This window comes from Papilio machaon, chromosome 27 (assembly GCF_912999745.1).
Source record: "Papilio machaon chromosome 27, ilPapMach1.1, whole genome shotgun sequence".
Classification (NCBI taxonomy): domain Eukaryota; kingdom Metazoa; phylum Arthropoda; class Insecta; order Lepidoptera; family Papilionidae; genus Papilio; species Papilio machaon.
Window position 1 is genome coordinate 1,476,328 of NC_060012.1, and position 12,628 is coordinate 1,488,955.

Genomic DNA, 12,628 nt, shown 5'->3' on the forward strand with positions numbered 1-12,628 from the left:
ATTATGTAAATATGTATGTATGTATATGTTCTTCAGTTGTTCTGTAAAAAACCGTTTTATGCCTGAAATATTGCCTAAATTAACTGAATCAATTTTACAAGTACATTTTGTTTCCGATTTCTTTTGTCACTTATAATTGAAAATAATCTGCGTGTAATTTTAATCGGCGTTCAACAAATCCTAATTATAGTGGTAATAATTAACTGATTAAAGTTTTTTTTTTTATTTAATTTTTTACTTAAAAGTCAGTTTTGATTTTACGAGAGAAGTTGTGTGATGCGTTTAACAATAATAATTATTTTATTATGCTGTTTAACTATTAGTTTTCAGGTGAGAAATTAAATGTTTATAAAATATGGTTGATAAGAATTGACCGATAGATATAGTATTTCATACAAGTTTGACGTCTAATCTAGATTCGATTTTCGAAATGTAAATAACTGTTATTACGTATTATAAACGACAACATTGAAGGAATTTACCACAACGAAAGGCAAAGGGAAATCTACATCTATATTCGATGTTCAACTACGTACAAAAATTCTCTAAACCTTCCGCCACAATATCGAAATATGCAAGTTCAAAACCACAGTTTGTGGCAACGAAATTGTCATAAAAATTATGTCATTATGTAATTACTAGCTGTCGCCTGCGACTCCGTCCGCGCGGAATTAAAAACAAACGTAATAAGTAGCCTATGTGTTCTTGCAGATTATGTGCTACATCCATGCCAAATTTCATCAAGATCCGTTTACCCGTTTCGGAGATACCTTTAAACAAACATCCATACATTCAAACATTTGCATTTATAATATTAGTAAGATAAATGTTACATACTAAGATTGCTAATTTTATTGCAGCAAAATGAAGAGGTAAAATAAAACCTTTTGATAACTTTATGCAAATTTATGTGTTTTTTGGGTTATTCTATATTTATAATATATATTTTTGTCACTAAACAAATCGAATCAAATATATTAACTTTTCTTTTTAATTATACTCGTAGTATGAAGATGAATCAGTAAGTACTTTTTATATAAAAATAATAGCTGAGGCCCGCGACTCCGTCCACACGGAATTAAAAAAAAAACAGAGTTCTACATTTAAGCCGAATTTAATCTAAATCCGTGGCATCCTTATGTTAGTGAGTAGGTGTTAGGCAAACAAACTGGAACACAATATCACACCTTTACAGATGTTTTTCCACTGCCGAACGGCCCAAAAACATACAAAAATTTGAGAGATGACTGTGTTTTTATGAATGTTTTGGTACATGAAAGCAATTGAATAATTATATCTTTCAGATGTTGGAAGCGCAAGGAATGTGCGTCAAAGCCGATGGCCTAGAAGTTTGTTTGCCCAGTGAAAAACGCAGGAAAAAAGTATGTTTTTCTTTAAATTTTTTTATAAGAAGAGAAGATAGTTATTTTTATTTATAATAGTATTACCTAATGTAATCTTATTAACAGACCATAAGCATCACTATATTTATATATTTCATTGATGTGAGATTTTCTTAACAGCATCGACCAAGATATAGAGTAAGTATTAAGTTAAGGATATATTTGAAACTGATATTTATTTGACTTGACTTTATTTAAATTTAAAAAAAAAAAACAAAAAAAATGGGACCCATCTGCAAGCACTTCCTTTCGATTAAAATAATTTTTATCAAAATCGGAGCACCAGGGGCGGAGTTTCGCGGTAACACACATAAAAAAAAAATTCAGTCGAATTGATAACCTCCTTCTTTTTGAAGTCCAAGTGAAGAGAAACACCATTGAGGTCAATTGATGAGATAGCGCCATCTATTGGCTTAGCATCGAGATCCTTTTAGCCATCTGCCGTTGTTAAGCATCGGACTGGTCCGAACCGCAATTTACATGTCTAGAGTCGATCTACCTGTACCACTGTGTTTTTCGAATTCCATATGTACTTAAATTTATCTGACGTTCTTACGTTGAAGGAAAACATCATGATGCCCATATAAGCGAAGACAAAGATATGTATGAAGTGAACCCGCACTATGTCAACTTGACTTATAACATGACTAATAGCCTAGTCACCTCTAGCTTAAGGTAAGCTCCTAGACGGACACATACAATGAACTGACTACAACTGATACGATTTATTTTGTTTTCTTTACAGCCTGGAGTAAGTATAAAGTTTAAGGAATAATTTAAGCATAAAACGTAGAGATAAATATATAATATACTAGCTGTCGCCCGCGACTCCGTCCGCGCGCAGTTAATAAGCTTATATGACACGCCATAGCAGCGCCATCTATTGATTACTTACTCAACCTAGTCGAAAGGTATCGACATCTGTTAGAATCATTTGGAGTTAACAGATAATTGTGACTGTCAAATAATAACAGACAAATAATTAGCAATAAATTAAAATTGCGACTATATTTTGAGATTTAAACTATCCTATCTCTCAAGTTGAATCGAACTGCACATGGTGTGCGAATTTTATTATAATCGGTTAAGTGGTTTGGGAGTCCATTGAGGACAAACATTGTAACACGAGATTTTTTTTAACTGCCCGCGGACGGAGTCGCGGGCGACAGCTAGTGATATATATAGCTCTCGTGACTTCGTTCGTGTTAAAGAAATGAATTAGCGACCTATGTATAGTATATGTATAGCGAGTTTGGATGGATGGATACTATACATAATAATGATGTGAGATTTATTATTTTATGTTTTTTTCCAGCCTGGACGTGTAAGTGTTATGTTTAATATTTGAAATTAAAAAAACTAGAAAAAGTTGTTGAGAAAAAAAAATACAGCATGTCTAAGTTGAAAAAAGAAATTACATTTCAAGAAGATGATAAATATATTTTATTTTTTTGATGAGTGAATCAAAAAAAATTATAACGATACGAAAATCCATTTTTATTAGGCTTGTTTCAGTTGAAAATCTGATTTATACGATTTTATTAGAAATTTAAATTACTTTACATTTATCGTTGAACATAAATTGGACTTCAACGACACATATCTCAAGCTTCAAAAGCTTTTGGATCACCTGAGCTTGAGCACCTGTATATGAGTTGACGATGATTGACACGAGATTTATAATTAAATCTTTTCTTTACAGCCTAAACCTCGAGTATGTATAAATTTAACATTTATTTACAAACTCAAAACGATGAGTTAAAAAAATAACACTACTTAGAGTACTCGTTACGTTAAAGTTAAAAAAAAAATATATGCTGAAATTAAAAAAAAAAAAATCAATTCTACATCCTGTATATTATAAAAGGCGTAGTATTTCATATGTTGTTATTAATGTTGCCGCATTATTAATTTGAGATGTATCTATAATTTACAGCACCGCTTGTCTGGACCGAAAATGGACAAAAACAAGAAACGCGTAAGTAATACAGATTTTCCTTGGATATTACATACTAATAATTGTCCAGAAAATCTTTAAATTGTTAGTCAGTTAAATATATAATATACTAGCTGTCGCCCGCGACTCCGTCCGCGCGCAGTTAAAAAATGGGGGGGGGGGGGGGGGGGTTATGAAAAATAGATGTTGGCCGATTCTCAGACCTACTGAATATGCTCACAAAATTTCATGAGAATCGGTCAAGCCGTTTCGGAGGAGTATGGCAACGAAAACTGTGACACGAGAATTTTATATATTAGATTATATTCCAAATAATCGATGGGTCCTATGTATAAGGGCCAAAATAACAAATAGATGATTTTAACTTTTTTATATTTATAGCCACCTCTTAGTTTAGTTAACAAGATGCACTAATCAAAATACACATTTACTGGAGTAATTTTGTTTTTTTTTGTTGAAGTATGCGTATGCGGCCAATTTTCCTATATTTTTTTATATTATAAGTTGGCAAAGGAGCAGTCGGCCTTAAAACCGGCCAGCAAACCTGACTTAAAAGTATGAATGTAGAAGAAACGGGAGAGGTGTTAGGACTGCGCGAAATTTAGGTCCGCTTTCTCTGTCTACTCCTCTTGATTACTGGTGCTATGTTTTTGTTGTTTACATTATACGTAAGTATAAAGAGTATTTTTTAACAAATTAATTTGTTGTGTTTTTTTTTTCTTTTTATAGAAAAAGGTATGTTACTTTACGTCTATATTAATATTATAAAGAGGAAAGATTTGACTGTTTGTTTGTTGGATTGCATTTAATATGTTTCGAAGCTGATTTCCGATTTGAAAAATTCTTTCACAGTTGGAAAGCTACACTATCCCCGGTTGTTATAGGCTAATATTGCCGACTAGATTTTTTTTTATTCCACGTAGACGAAGTCGCATGCAACAGCTAGTTCATATTTCTCGTATTTTAATCATTATCTGTTTAATACATACAAGATTACATTTTAAATGCGGACATTAAATTCGACGTATCATTAGTTTCTATTATATACTAGCTTTTACCCGCGACTCCGTCCGCGCGGAATAAAAAATAGAAAAGGGGGTAAAAATGATCCTATGTCCGTTTCCTGGTTCTAAGCTACCTGCCCACCAATTTTCAGTCAAATCGATTACCGTCATAGTTTTACAAAATATATTAATTTCATGTTTTTTTTTTATAGAAGAAGGTAAGCCTCATCTTTTCTTTTTTCTTATTTTTATCCAAATTTAGTCAAAGTAATGAGAAATTTTCAAATTTTGATTTTTATTTTCGTATTTATTTTTTCAGACTGACCCCGTAAGATTTTTGTTTTAAAGTTATTTTTTTAACACTTAAATATGATTTCCTAGCATTTTAGTTATTGAAATAACTATTCTAATATATTATTCCTTTTGTCCCCTTCAAATGTTAGAAAGTACCAGAACTTTTTTATAAACTTCCATTGCCATTTGTAAGCCAAATTACAAATGATTTCAACACAGTAGTAGAAATATAAAATATTAAACAATTAAATTTTTCCCTTAAACAGAACTTTGACTACGACGTACGTATTATCTTACTACTATTGGATGGATGAATGGTTGTTACTACGATGGATGGATGAATGTTTGTTTGAAGGTATCTCCGGAACGGATCTTCAGATCTTGATGAAGTTTGGCATAGATGTAAAGCATAGTCTGGAAAAGCAGCTCCTACTAACTAGTAGCCTTACTAGGCTAAAGTTACTTTACTAAGTTTTTTTTTAATCCACGCGGACGGAGTCGCAAGCGACAACTAAAAGATAGCCTGTGTGCTATTGTACTGTAATCTATCTCTGTTTCAAATTTCATTCAAATCCGTTTATCCGATCTGTAGTTAGAGTTAAAAACATCTTTCAATTTATACTTTCTTATTTATAACATTAGTAAGATTAATAAAACGAGATATAATAAAGATTTTATTTCATAGGTTGTCGTATAATGTGAGTAAATATTCAATTGTATTCAACATCAGCTCGTATACGTCTCCACAGGGGCTAGAGACTATACAAAGTGTAGGCCCTAGGCTTACCTCGCTAGTGCAGTGAATTCAACAAAAAAAAATTCTTTATCTCTTTCTTTCTTTCATTCTTTGTTCATCACGAAGTTTTCCTTCACATAATTCCATTACTTTGTCTATATATCTTATATACTAATATTATAAAGAGGCAAGATTTGATTATGTGTTTGTTTGTTTGCATTAAATAGGCTTCGAAACTACAGAAACGATTTGAACAGTTGGACAGCTATTTACTACTAGAAAAGTTAGAAAAGTTATTTTTATTTGCCGCGATCAAAGTCGCAGGCAATTGGTAGTTGTAATGTAAAATTGTAAAATGTTCTATACCGTTTATAATTTTTCAGACAAATGACCTAAGGTTGTTTTGTGGGACTCTAGAATAAGATTTTTGTTAAAGTTATTAAATAAAAAATTTATCTTACTAATAAATATTTATTTCAAGGCAATGCGGTTGCTGTGGAAAATTCGTTCCAATAAATATATTGAAATGAACAATGCGTTTTTATTACTGTTGTGTTCGATGTTAAATTGTTATGTTGGTATCAATGGAGCGTTCTGATAAAAAAATAAAGTGAACGTTCATATTATTCAGTAATTTCTACGCTTGTATTATATCAAATAAATATAATATTTCTTTTATTTTTAAACATAATAATAGTAAAGAAATTTAAATAAATATAAGAATGACATAACATAACTCGTTTTTTATATCATAAGGTTACAAACGAGCAATCGGTCACTTGAATTGGCCAAAATGGCGACGCGACCGCTGCCAATAGACACCCGCAAATGCAGAATGCGGAGAACAGATGCTAAACGGAGAAGGGGACGCACAGAAAATGGGTATTTTCCCTTCATATGCGTCCACTCTTACGCCAAATCCACTTCCCCTTCACATCTTTTAATAATAATAAAAAGATTTAAAACTCAGTATTTAAAAGTTGTTTATTCAAAAAACTTAATAAACCTCACCGTCAACTGTGCACAATATGGAACCTCACACGTCAATATCATCATCATCATCAGCTCGTCGTCCCACTGAGGGGCTCGGAGCCTACCCCAAGTTAGAGGTTACTAGGCCATATTCAACTACGCTGGTCCTGTGCGGGTTGGTTACGTAAATATCGGTTCAGTTTAAAAGTGGTAGATCCCGAACCACAAAATTTGTTGGGTGCACGAATGGGCCGGATCAACCGGTGATTACCACGACCACACAGAAAACATGCCTCAAGTGCGAAGTATATCAGCTTTTCGTATGACGATTGTATGTTGAAGGTCCAATACTAAACCGCTCTTTTTCAATTATTTCCAAAGGAAAGAATAATAAGAGGAAGGGAATGGATAGGAAAGGGAAGTATCAATTATATTGAACATCTATTTTTCTGTTTACTAAATGAAATCAAAGCGTTACCAGCTTTAGTTACAGAAGTGATGTCTCATCACTTCGCTAATTTCGCAATACCAAGTAAAAGCTTATTCATTTGCCATCTTTTACTAGTAAAACTTTAAAATAAGATTTCATTTCACTTAGAAATAAATAAAATTGAAAATGTTGTTGGGTCCTTTTTTATTTTACTTCATTATTGTTTCATTGTATTAAATTAAATCGTTATTACTTAGTACATAATAACTTTGTTTGTGGAAATTAGAGCACTTGTTAGTAATTTGTTCAATACAATGTCATTTTGAGTTTTACATTTTATATAAATGAACGATCTATTTTCAACAGTCACTCTACAAATCTGTACAAAGGTACTTTCATGGGTTTAAAAAATTACTTAAGTAATACAAAACATTTAAAATATCCTATATTCGTAAAAATAAAATAAAAATTTTAGTTCTAAAAATGTTTTAAATTATATTTTTTTAATTTTACTTATCTCTAGGAATTCCTATTTCAGGAGAAAAAAGGAGTTTGAAAATGTCAACAACAATGCATTTTCTATTTATGTTGCTGATTTTTGGTTTTTTCGCTATGTTTAATGTAAGTTAAATATCAAAATTAAACATATCTTTATGTCTATGCTAATTTTACAAAGGGCAAATATTTCTATTTTTGTATGTAACGATTAAACTCAAAAACTACTGGATCGTTTTCAAAAATTCTTTTGCCCTTAGAAAGCTACATTATCACTGAGTAACATAGGCTATATTTACTAGTATTTTTTTTCATTCCGCCTAGACGAAGTCGCAGACAAAAGGTAGTTATTTGATTTTTTTTTAATATTTCATATTCTATTTTTAAAAATTTCAGACTTCCCAAGTCTCTCATAAGTGGCTGAAAAATCTGAAAAAACCTCGATTTACCAACAGAGGGGTTGGGACGAGGATTTTTTGGCCAAAACGAAGCATAGTAAGTAATTGCATTTCCACCTTCTTATATCTGATAGATGCAGTGTCGGATACCAAATTCTAGTTTTCCTTCCCACCATTTTGCAAAAGAGAAATGGTAGATGAATTCGTCAGAGGAAATTATAGTAAAATAAAATAACCTTTCTATAGTTTATAGTCCAAAGGTAAGCAACGTATTTGCAACACATAAAGTTGGTTTCTGAGACTAAAAATAAAAAAAAAAACATATCGTCATCCCTCTCAATATCTTTGACAAAATAGATATAACAATGTGTTTAAAACAGGTCTTTTGACTTCAGAAACCCACGGTAATGTTACAAAAGTATATAGACATCGGTTACTTAAGTTCCCACCTTGTGTAATAAATACATGTTGAAATAAATATACATTTAACTAGCTGTGCCCGCGACTTCGTCCGCGTGAAATACTATTTTGGGTAGCATTTTTTTTGAGCTAATTATTTTATTTAACCAACGTGCTATGCTTTGATGTATGTAGAAGAACATAGAAAGAGGTGTGCCCGGACCGCGCCAAATGTAGGTCCTGGGTCTCTGCCTACCCCTCTGGGTTACGGGTCGAGAATTATGTTGTTGTTGTTTTTTTTACTTAAACTTATAAAAAATGCCAAAAAATATTAAACTTACAAAATATTCACATAAACATCTTCCCATACAAACTTTCATCCCCTATTCCGATTTGTTACATTATTGCAACCTTGAGGGTAAAACTTTTACAAATTTCAAATGTCATATTTATTTATATCAAATCAGCAGCCTAAAAAACTCTCAAAGGCTCTAGACTGATGTTACATTGCTAAGGGTAACATCAAAACATGTTAAACAAAACATTCACCAAAACCTTACATATTGCCTAACAAAATTTCATCCCCTATTGTTATTTAGCACTCTTGGGGGCAAAATTTTTACAAAAATTTAATTTCCTATTTATTTATATAGAATTAGCAACCTCAAAAATAAGTTTCAAGCTTCTAACTGTAAAAATGACGATACTTTCATACAAATATCCACCCTAACTTTCAACCCCTTACAAACCCTTTTTCGCGTTGTAAAGTAGTCTTTATCCTTTCTCGGGCTCTAAACTAAATATTTGTAACGGTAACAGCAAAACATATTGAACAAAACATTCAACAAAATCTAAAATATTCACAAACAAAATTTCATCCCTAATTGTTATTTAGCACCCTTAAGAGTAAACTTTTTTCAAATATTGAATATTAATTTCTTTATATCAAATTAGCAGCCTCAAAAATAAGTTTCAAGCTTCTAACTGTAAAAAAAGACGATACTTCCATACAATTTTCCACCCCCTCTTTCAACCCCTTACAACCCCCTTTTCGCGTTAAAATGTGCCCTATGTCCTTCCTCAGGCTCTAAACTAAATATTGGTAAGGGTAAAAGCAAAACATATTAAAGAAAACATTCAACAAAACCTCACATATTGCCAAATAAAATTTCATCCCCTATTGTTATTTAGCACCCTTAGGGGTAAAATTTTTCCAAAAATTTAATTTCATATTTATCTTTATCAAATTAGCCTTGAAAATAAGTTTCAATCTTCTACCTGTAAAAATGACGATAATTCCATACAAACATTCACCCCCACGTTCAACCCCTTGCAAACCCTTTTTCGCGTTAAAATGTGCCCTATGTCCTTCCTCAGGCTCTAGACTAAATATTGGTAAGGGTAATAGCAAAACATATTAAAGAAAACATTCAACAAAACCTCACATATTGCAAAATAAAATTTCATCCCCTATTGTTATTTAGCACCCTTGGGGGTAACATTTTACAAAAATTTAATTTCGTATTTATCTTTATCAAATTAGCCTTGAAAATAAGTTTCAATCTTCTACCTGTAAAAATGACGATAATTCCATACAAACTTTCACCCCCACTTTCAACCACTTACAACCCCTTTTTCGCGTTAAAATGTAGCCTATGTCCATCCTCAGGCTCTAGACTATCTGTGTACAAAATTTCATTTAAATCGGTTCAGTAGTTTTTGCGTGAAAGCGAGACAGACAGACAGACAGAGTTACTTTCGCATTTATAATATTAAGTAAGGATTAGCAACCTCAAAAATAAGTTTCAAGCTTCCAACTGTAAAAATGACGATAATTCCATACAAACTTTCACCCCCACTTTCAACCCCTTCAAACCCCTTTTTCGCGTTAAAATGTAGACTACGTCTTTCCTCAGGCTCTAGACTAAATATTGGTAAGGGTTACAGCAAAGCATATTAAACAAAACATTCACCAAAACCGAATATATTGCCAAACAAAATTTCATCCCCTATTGTTATTTAGCACCCTTGGGGGTAAAATTTTTCCAAAAATTTAATTTCATATTTATCTTTATCAAATTAGCCTTGAAAATAAGTTTCAATCTTCTACCTGTAAAAATGACGATAATTCCATACAAACTTTCACCCCCACTTTCAACCCCTTACAACCCCTTTTTCGCGTTAAAATGTAGCCTATGTCCATCCTCAGGCTCTAGACTATTTGTGTACAAAATTTCATTTAAATCGGTTCAGTAGTTTTTGCGTGAAAGCAAGACAGACAGACAGACAGACAGACAGACAGACAGAGTTACTTTCGCATTTATAATATTAGTAAGGATTACTAACAGTTCACTTCAATATTTGTACCTATTTCATATTTCAGGATCAAAGAGATTACATGACACATGGTCATGTATATAAAGATGGATTACCGGACAGATATACGGTAGGTTACAGTAAAAATATAGGCAACAAAAGACATAATGAAGTAGGCAGAACAGTGTTGCCAAGCACATAATTGTACATTAAAATAGTATTAAGTAAAATGCAACTGTCATTATCTGACACACAGAGAGATAACCTTAGTATAGATTACATTGTGGCAATAAATCTGTTAATAAACTTTTGCACTTTAAGTGTTTGTTAATGAGAGATTTAGAGCGATGCATAATCAAACTGATCAAAGATTTTATTTCCAGTAATATTGTCCTAATTTAATAAGTTTGAATTTTTAATGTACTTACTTAGGTTTGAATAAATATTTAGATATATAACCGACTAGCTGTCGCCCGCAACATCGAGATCCATGCTGCCGTTCTGGAAATATCTTGTAACAAACATCCATCCATCCATCAATCTAAACATTCGCATCTATATATATGAAAGAAAGTTGTGTTAGTTACACTATTTATAACTCAAGATCGATCGGTAGCTTAGAACTAGGAGACGGACATAGGAACTTTTTTATCTTGTGTGCATTTTTTTTATTCCGCGCGGACGAAGTCGCGGGTAAAAGCTAGTTTATAATATTAGTAAGACAGATGGAGTGTTTCATATAAGTGATGTCTAATCGAGAGTAAATTTTCTAGACGTTACTAGTGTGAGTGACGCAAAACCTCAGATAAAGGTTCCCGGGGGCTATTTTGCCTCATTTCTGTGCTCCGGATTAAATATAAGTTGTATATTTATATCGTATTAGCTTTTACCCGCGACTCCGTCCGCACGGAATAAAAAAAAATGCACACAAGATAAAAAAAGTGCCTATGTCCGTCTCCTAGTTCTAAGCTACCTCCCCATCAATTTTCAGCTAAATCAGTTCCACCGATCTTGAGTTATAAATAGTGTAACTAACACGACTTTTTTTATAAATACAGATTCCAATAATTGAGGCAAAAGTTCCTTGTCACTGTCTACTTTAATCAGTCGAAATAATGGTAGCTTCTGTGTATTTAAGTTATTAAGAGTTGTTTTATTATATTTCAGACCCCAGGGTCTGGTGGATGGTACTGTAAGTATGAACGTCATTAGCCATCACGTATTTTTAGCTACTTGGAGTAATAAATACTGTTAAAAAGCTGTTACAATCTAATTGTCCTTAATTTTTAACGTGATAAACATATGTTCCTATATAATAGTTCATGTTTAATTCTACTACTATTAAGCCCGCAACATACCATCAGTTTTAACTGAAAAGTCCAACTGTTTAGTTAAAACTGAACTTGTATAGCAGGCTTTACCTTTTTTATATTTTAATTATTACTTTATTTTTCTTGTAGATTTCTTTTTGAACGTTAACAAAGATGTACAGAGAGGAAAGGTGTGTACTTGTAAAGTTTTTTAAACGATTGTAATTTTTTTTAAAAGTTAATTTCCTTGTGACACTTGTCAGATATATTGTTGTCTCTACTTTTTCAAAGACAATGTAAGGGATGACAATTTGTTGTTTTCCAATGTGTCGACATTTAAAATTCTCCGTGTTTTTTTATATCATAAGATGGCAAACGAGCAAACGGCCACCTGAATTCGCCGAAATAGCAAGGCGACCGTTGCCCACAGACATCCGCAAATACAGATGCGTTGCCTACCTTTAATCAACGGAGAAGGAGACTCACAGAAAGAGGATATTTCTCCTTCCTATGCGTCTTCTCTTCCGCCAAATCCACTTCTCCTTCCCATCCTTTTCCTAATAAGAAAAGGGTGGGAAGGGAAAGGGGACTAAAATTAGGCCTCCGGTACCACACTCATCAGAAGAAACGTGGAATTGCTTCCACTTCACGCCTGTCTTCTGTGTGGTCGTGGTATTTCACCGGTCGACCCGACCAATTCGTGCACCCAACAAATATTGTTGTTGCGGGATCTACCACTGTTCTTAAAAAAGTTTATTGTTTTCAGCAGAACTTGGAAGAGTACGAAGATTAGATTTATATTGAACATTTAATAACTGTCAACATTATATGAATATATGAAGCCCTTGTCTATTTACTTTTTTATTATTTTCCTCGTATTTGCTATTTTAATGAAAACTGAACTATACAATCTT

At 32.5% G+C, this 12,628-nt stretch overlaps 2 long non-coding RNA genes across 2 annotated transcripts; both read left to right on the forward strand.

Annotated features, from left to right (window-relative positions):
- The first annotated feature begins 7,168 nt into the window (after positions 1-7,168).
- LOC106708110 lies at positions 7,169-10,728 on the forward strand. The gene is made up of 4 exons (XR_001356876.2): positions 7,169-7,185; positions 7,335-7,417; positions 7,688-7,786; positions 10,472-10,728. It is a non-coding gene; the product is annotated as an uncharacterized LOC106708110 (long non-coding RNA).
- An 842-nt stretch (positions 10,729-11,570) lies between these two features.
- LOC123722560 lies at positions 11,571-12,560 on the forward strand. The gene is made up of 3 exons (XR_006756516.1): positions 11,571-11,596; positions 11,865-11,905; positions 12,484-12,560. It is a non-coding gene; the product is annotated as an uncharacterized LOC123722560 (long non-coding RNA).
- The last annotated feature ends 68 nt before the right edge of the window (positions 12,561-12,628 follow it).